Raw genomic sequence first — 8,381 nt, 5'->3', positions numbered from 1 at the left:
CAAAACGCCAGGATACTTGGACGCATTATGCACTTACATCTAAATACATCTTTTGACTCTATTGTAGTCTCTGAGTGCTGCTGTTTTCTACACATGCTGCATTTACTTTTCCAGAAGGCACCGGAGTGACTGTTTATGGAAGGGTGAGTGCTTTGTGGTCACCCAGACAATTTCATGTTTTACATAAAAAATTTACTTATATTTATCAAATGAGTTGTAAAATGAAGAAAACATATAGTCAAGACATTACCAAGGTTCGAAATAATGATTTTTTTTATTTCAAATAATAATTTTGTCCTTCAGACTTTGCTTTCGTCAAAGAATGCTCCTTTTGCAGCAATTACAGCATTGCAGACCTTTGGGATTCAAACTGTTAATCTGTTTAGTTAATATGTCTAAAGAAATTTCAGCCCACGCTTCCTGAAGCACCTCCCACAAGTTGGATTGACATTTACAGCACCAAAGCAGCCCCAGAACATCACATTACCTCCACCATGCTTGACAGATGGCATCAGGCATCTTCCAGCATCTTTTAACTTGTCCTGCGTCTCACACATGTTCTTCTGGGTGATCCAAACACCTCAAACTTTGATCCGTCTGTCCATAGTATTTTTTCCAATCTTCCCCTTTACAAGAGACAGATTTATATTGTTGGTGGGAGAAGATTGCAGGAGGACTTAGTGACGGTTGAGGTGGTAGCAGTAATCGACATGCGGGTGGGAGGATATTGGGGGGTTATGGTGCTGGGGATGTTGATGTACACAGAGTTGACTTCATCAGTTTTTACTTTGACCTCAAATTGAGCGATGAGGTGGTGGGGGTGCTGAGGGGTGGGATAAAGGTGGTGGGGGTGATCACACTAATGGTATGGTATGACCGATGATGATGCAGGTGGGATTGGTTCGGTTGAACTCAGAGAGCTGTCAGCTTTCTCGACATCTAAGAGAATGAGATAAATAAGTAGATGTAATTTCAGTATTATTGTTCTTATATCTAACACTTACTACATAGGGATAGACATGTTATGTACGGTGGTAGCACTTTACAAATAGACAGGAACCATACAGTATGTAAAACATCCATTTTCACTGGCGCTAAATTTTTTCTTTCAATAGTAAAAATGGACCCTTTAGTCTGTCCTGTGGAGTATTACAGTAGAACCAGTATATAGTTATTCTTACCTGTCTCTTGTCCCTTCTGCTTATATATTCTGTAGCTGCAAGAATAAGAACAAATGGTTAGTTATAGACCATAATTCTGTACCTGGGAACGGACCCTTCAGGTTGAATATTCATGCGAGATCCCACCCAAACTTATCAGCATGCTGTCTCCCTTGTATAAAGGAGAAGCAGAACCACACCCCCCCCCCCCACACACACACACACACGCTCCATCACCACGACACAGTGACTATTGATCAACTTATGGTATAAGTTGTCATTCTAACATTACTCTTTACCAAGGATGTGGAGGCCGGGGAGGCAGAGCTCTCACCCAATCAGTGGCTTACCATTCATTGATATGTTTTTTTCTTAAATTTGCCCGCTGCCCAGCCTTCCCGCCCGCCTCTCTGCATCCCCCGCTAGCTCGCAGCATTCTCTACCCATCTCTTTGCGTCCCACCACCGGCTTCTAGTGCCCCCCCCCACCCAGCTCCGGAGTTCACCCCACATCGGATACGATACATTGTGGGTTCCGCCGATAGCTGCGCATAAGATTTATCTTATCGTATGTGCAGCCTATCCGACCTCCAATCTCAAGCGCACAGAACTGCGAATTGGATCGGATGTCATACACATGCGATTTGGGATGATTTAATGGCCCGATCCATTCGGAATTGTGTGAAATCGGGCCCAAATCACATGGGGCCTTTAGATTCACTATGGGCACCAGACATTGCACACAGGCCTACTATATGTGATGCTTCATCTACCCATGGAAAAGGGCTTACACACATACTGTATGCACCGACCTGCCAATCAGATTGTGTGTCTATTACATAATATAATAATATCTGGGAATATAATCAGTAACATCATGTGTAGATTGTTAGTAACTTACTATAAGTACAGGATAACTGTGAATATCAGTAGAGCAACTGCAAAGCCTCCATACACAGCAGTGGATATTATTCTGTCAGCTATGAAAGAGAAAACGCATTTGGTCAATAAATGCCTGTCATTTCCCTCCATGTTACACATAGCAATTCATTGTGTAAGACATTGATAGCAAAACTAGACAGTAAGGCAATGTATAGTCTCTATGCATTGCCTAAACTAGAAAGCCAGGGCCAGCTATAGATGTGTCCACATACGGCTATCCCCCAGCCACGTTATAGTGCCATGGACTCTGTGACTAAGCTGCACTATGCATCTCACTATAGACTCACACACTATGTAGCCTACTACCTGTTCCTGGTCACCAGATCCGTGAACTGGGGAACCTGAGAGTAGCTACTAGTGATACAGTGCAAGCCTGAACTGTATTCATGGGAATGGCCGGGTCATACTCACCATATGCAGTATTCGGTGGTATAGTCGCTTCGCCATATTCGGCTATGACATTCTGGGCGGACCAGACTTCCTCCAGTGAGGGGGTAACTCCCGAGGGGCCTGATGTTACAGCACATGAAAGACAAATAGAGTCAGCTGAGAAATATAAATATGCAGCGACATGAAAACAGAAAAAGGAACCGTGACTGAAGAAATCTGTGGTGAAGATGAAATGCGTTGGGCCGCTTCATTCCTGACACCATGGATTTGGACAGATAAGCTTTGAATGGTGATGTACATTGTATATTTGCTCCTATACATATGTCTGTTGCTGCTGGCTTATATTTGTGCATTGGGGCGGGGCCTATGACTATTAGGTATATGGACTTGCACAATTGGTAATCCGGTACCTTTGGATTGGAACATCACATCATATTGCACCTATTTGCAAAATAGTGTGAAAACGGTAGTTATAATAATATACAATGATATTTATTTCCTTTTTTACATACAGTATGCCATCATCATTAAACACTGACTGAGAGAACAGTAAGAACATAAGATATCCTCAGACTTACTGGATCTTACCTTTAGCGCATGTAGGACTGTTCTTGTGTGTATATGCATTATTCATTTCCTACTTGTACTGTGAGTCATTAGTACAGAGTGCCACTGCCTGCTGTTGCTGTGCTTACATGCCCCGTGTCGCTTGGATGCTGCGGAGGGCACCATGCTACTTGATACCTTGAGATATAGATATATATATACATATAGATATATAGATATATATAGATATATATATATATATATATATATATATATATATACATACATGGAGATAACGACCAGCACTTGGTACAACCAAACGACTTGAAGAGGTGCCTTCCACAAAAGGAATATAGCAGCGGTTTTCAAATAAATGAAGACTGGAGGGGGCACTCTCAAAACACGTGAAAAACTTGTATTAAAACATCACAGTGATAAACATGTCAGCATAACAGGTCGACAGTTTCGGAGCTTACGCTCCTTCCTCAGGACTACTGATTGTGCAAAAAGCTCAACAGCATAGTGTGCAGAAAACAACAGATATGTGTAACCAATCTGTTTAAATAAGTATGCACACTTACGTGATCCATGGTGCTAGCTGTACAGCGGGGCTGACTTCCGACGGCGTCTTCACGCATGACAACTGACGTTAGTCCGTTGCCCGGGTAACCCACCGGCGTCAGCTCCAGCTGACAGACAGGGAGTGAAGTGGACAAATTAAGAGTGCGTTTTCCTGCAACAAGTGTAGGAACGCACATATTAGTGAAATATAGCATCTAGTGCAGTTTTAAAAGTAACGATGTGCTTTAAAGTTAAAAAACGTTAAAAAACTAAAGAACAGACTACATTATAAAGTACATTGCATACGGCTCATGTGTTATATATTCTATCACGTTAGTGTGCTTTTACATGACAAATACGGCAACCTGCAACCAAAAGTAGATGTTAATTGGCAAGTAGCTGTATATAAACCTAGCAATCTATAAGGGGACATATTTCATCATATTGGTGAATTACAAGTTAGCAAAAGTATTACTAGAGGGTTCTATATGTGCTAATGATGTACATATACTTAATACATCATTGCACCATCATAGTTTCAGGATAATCATGTAGACCTACGTGTCGACACCAAGGTGGACAATGGTTAAGTGTCAACATTTGCGTATGAGAAAAATTATGGTATTCAAAGGAATATATTCAAGGAAGTTTTCTCATTTAAACCATGGGGGGCCACTGAATTCAAAACATGGATCCAGTGGGTCTCACATTGAAGGAGTTTTTTTAACCTGTCCCCTCCACGGATAGAAGGAGGGACATGTTCAATAATTTGATGCCTTAAGTTGGCCAAAGTGTTCTGGTGTGCCTTAAAGTGGTGTGCAACCAGCTGATCTATGTCTTTACCGGCTAGACAATTTTTAATGGCCGACCGATGTGCCGTTGCTCGCTCAAGGAAGGGTCTACTGGTTTGGCCAACATATATAAATCCGCAAGGACATTTGATAATATAAATTACAAATGCAGTGGTGCATGTTATAACCTGATTAATCCTATATTTGTGACCGGATTTGGGATGTATGAAAAACGAACCTGTGTCCATGTGTCGGCATGTGGTGCATGTCGGACATCTGTAGCAGCCAGGAGGTTTTACTTGTGTGCTACTGGGTATGATGGGAGTTAAATTCGTTTTAACCACGAAGTCACGTATATTGCGCCCCCTCTTGAAACTGGGCATCAAGGTGGTTTGGGTAAAACACGGGAGGTCTCGGTCACTGGTTACAAGTGGCCATGTGGCGTTCAGGACCCGCAGTAATGCCGCGCTGGTGGAAGAAAATGTGGTCAAGGGTGTTTTTTTGTTAATATCTTTTTTGGTATTTCTGGCTAGTAATTGGGGTCTAGGAATGTTAAGTACCTCCTGTTTTTGTTGTTTGAGTACCCTCGTTCCAGAAATGTATTTATAATGATGTCAAGGGCCTGGTCCAATTTCTTATGGTCACTGGTGATTCGCACAATGCGCAACATCTGGGACCGGGGAAGTCCCTTCTTTAAACTAGGAGCATGGTGACTACCATGATGGAGAGGGGTATTGCGGTCCGTGATTTTAGTAAAAACCGTAGTTCGGATGTTGCCCTCTTTGAGATGGATCGCCACATCTAGATAATTGATAACTGAGGGATGGCATTGCATTGTAAGTTTAATCGGATTAACAAGTGAGTTAATATTAGTCACAAGGGTTGCCCGGGCAATGGACTGACGTCAGTTGTGAAGACGCCGTCTGAAGTCAGCCCGGCTGTACAGCTAGCACCATGGATCACGTAAGTGTGCTTACTTATTTAAACAGATTGGTTACACATATCTGTTGAGCTTTTTGCACAGTCAGTAGTCCTGAGGAAGGAGCGTAAGCTCCGAAACTGTCGACCTGTTATGCTGACATGTTTATCACTGTGATATTTTAATACAAGTTTTTCACGTGTTTTGAGAGTGCCGCCTCCAGTCTTCATTTATTTGAAAACCGCTGCTATATTCTTTTTGTGGAAGGCACCTCTTCAAGTCGTTTGGTTGTACCAAGTGCCGGTCATTATCTCCATGTGTGTATTTGGACACCCTGCCAGTAATCCTAAGTGACATGGCACTGGTTTAAAATACCTATTCATTTTCGACAATTTGCCTCATCTGCAGAATTATCAACGGATCATTGTAACAACTCACTTTCCGTTTTAACAATGGAACCCACTACAGTCAGGACAGAGCCCCTCAGCTTTGTGGAGTTACAACAGCATCTTACAGATACCTTGTCCCTTTCATCTGATCAGGTACAGGCCATTTTGTTCCAGGAACCAGACATCACGGAAGCGATGACAGACACACCTGATGACATTTATCATTCTCTCCTGAAATTACAGAAGAAGGAGATCGACTGTCTGCTACATGGGACGTCACTGTCCAATTATTACCGTCAGACCCAAATACCCCGCGGGTTCAGAATCTCCAACATGCCCACCATAGGGAGGAATAGCGCAGAATTCTGCTACAAATGGATCTCCGTGTTAAATAAATGCAGCATGGATCTTATGATGCGATGCGATGCGATGGACCCGATTTTTCCATAGGATTCAATGTTAAAATGGACTGAGTCCATTTTAACATAGGATTCTATGGGGCAAAGGATCCTTTTCATTTCCCCACTATCCAACTACGCATGGAGTTGGATATAAACCTGTGGCGAGCGTAGCAAGCCACCGAGCCCGAAGCGTGGCAAGCGCAGCGAGCCCCGCGAGGGGATGCGGAATACTTTTTAACGAATCCGCGGACCCTCGCGGGGCTCGCTGCGCTTGCCACGCTTCGGGCTCGGTGGCTCGCTACACTCGCCACAGGTTTATATCCAACTCCATGCGTAGTTGGATAGTGGGGAAATGAAAAGAACCCTTTTTCCCATAGAATCCTATGGAAAATCGGGTCCATCGCATCGCATGCGATTTGGTCGGATGCGATGCGATAATCATGCATCCAGATACTACATAAGTACCTATGATCCTTGTAATAGAAGAGGCAGGTAAATCTCTTCAATCCACCAGAGCTAAAATTGCTACATTTAAAACGCTGCATAAAAGCACTATGGAGGATAAAAAACACACTGCCCTATGGTCTAAGTTGGAAGCCCAAATAACTACATATAAACAAGAACTGGAGCGCTTCAAGAAAAAGAAACTAGCCACTGTACAAAGCTATTATGAAGAATTGCGTGTCTATCGCTGGCTAAGTGGTACACAACCGGCCAACAATAGATATAAAGGTCGCTCCAAACCCCAGTGGAAATCCCGACGTGACCCGGCTGGGCCTAACAGTGACAGTGACTTTGCGTTTGCCCACTCCGATGAACCATCGACATCATCCACCAGGATCCCTTTAGGCCGTGCCACCAGGGCCCGTACGGGGGGTTCCGTACCAGACCCACCCGCCGCGCAGGGCAAACAAAAAGGCTCCACCAAACCGCCCATCAACAGACAGAAGACTTAATTTTTTATCTGTCCTCAATCCCTCTGACTGACCTGGAACACAGTGTCCTCTCATTTTTTCCTACGAATCGACACAAAGACCTCGAATGGAAAATTGACCTACATAGGTTCAACAGAAACCTACACATCAAGTAGTTCTATCAACACCAAACCATGGCACCCATACTAGATAAACATCAAGACTTCCTGCGACAACATAGCAAATCCACCTTTGATCCGCCGTCACAAAACCCGTCCCTTTGAACGCTTTCACGCCTACTGCACTCGTCCATCACACAACTGGATAAAGTCCAGTCTCACAGACATCATAACTTATCCAAGGGAGAATATCTGGCTTTACAATCCTTGTCCAAGAGACAGGATATAATAGTGTGACCGGCGGACAAAGGTGGCGGCATTGTCGTGCAGGATCGTGTTCAATATGTTCACAATCTGGATGCCCATCTGGCCGACGCCACAACTTATAAGAAATTGTCAGGTGATCCAACACCAACTTGATGCCATCTTAAAACGTGCCATGGAAGAAGGCCACATCAGCAAGAAAACTCACAAGACTCTATCCTCCGATTACCCCATTACCCCGGGGATATACTCCATCCCCAAAATACACAAAAACAGCAACAACCCCCCGGTTTGACCCATCATTTCCGGCCGTAATTCCCTCTGTCAGCCTATATCACAGTTTCTGGACACGTTAATCCAGCCATTAGTCATGTCACAACCATACTTCTTAAAGGACACTACTCAATTACTCATCAAACTACAACAACTACAAAATATCCCGGCTCATGCTCTGTTATGCACAATGGATGTATCCAATTTATACACTGTCATCCCTCACACAGAAGGTCTTGCCATTATGAGAGCATTTCTCGTATTGAATGCATTTGATGGTCTTGATATTTCATTGTTTTTGGAATTGTTGGAGTTTATATTAACCAAAAATTATTTTCTGCATAATCGTTGTTTTTATTTACAGTTAACGGGATGTGCGATGGGGTCCAATGTGGCCCCGTCACTAGCAAATGTTTTCATGTTTTTTCAAGAGACCAACTTTTTCTTTACAGAAGATAATATTTTTAAAAATATATTGTTTTACTGTCGATACATAGACGACCTCCTGTTAGTGTGGGGTGACAGTGCGGAGGCTCTCACAACCCTTGTGACTAATATTAACTCACTTGATAATCCAATTAAACTTACAATGCAATGCCATCCCTCAGTTATCAATTATCTAGATGTGGCGATCCATCTCAAAGAGGGCAACATCCGAACTACGGTTTTTACTAAAATCACGGACCGCAATACCCTTCTCCATCATGGTAGTC

At 43.2% G+C, this 8,381-nt stretch overlaps 1 long non-coding RNA gene across 2 annotated transcripts; it reads right to left on the bottom strand.

Moving 5' to 3' along the window:
• Nucleotides 1–331: 331 nt before the first annotated feature.
• Nucleotides 332–3,663, bottom strand: LOC146041810 (uncharacterized). 2 transcript variants are annotated; one of them, XR_014463599.1, is made up of 5 exons: nucleotides 3,619–3,663; nucleotides 2,513–2,611; nucleotides 2,061–2,139; nucleotides 1,182–1,216; nucleotides 332–939 (listed from the first exon to the last, which is right to left on the bottom strand). It is a non-coding gene; the product is annotated as an uncharacterized LOC146041810 (long non-coding RNA). The 2 variants fall into 2 exon arrangements; XR_014463598.1 differs by having other exon boundaries at nucleotides 2,513–3,657.
• Between the last annotated feature and the right edge of the window lie 4,718 nt (nucleotides 3,664–8,381).

Source organism: Crinia signifera, chromosome 19 (assembly GCF_055691185.1).
Source record: "Crinia signifera chromosome 19, ASM5569118v1, whole genome shotgun sequence".
NCBI lineage: Eukaryota > Metazoa > Chordata > Amphibia > Anura > Myobatrachidae > Crinia > Crinia signifera.
The sequence above is the reverse complement of the archived record's forward strand: the minus strand, read 5'-3'. Positions and strand labels throughout refer to the sequence as shown.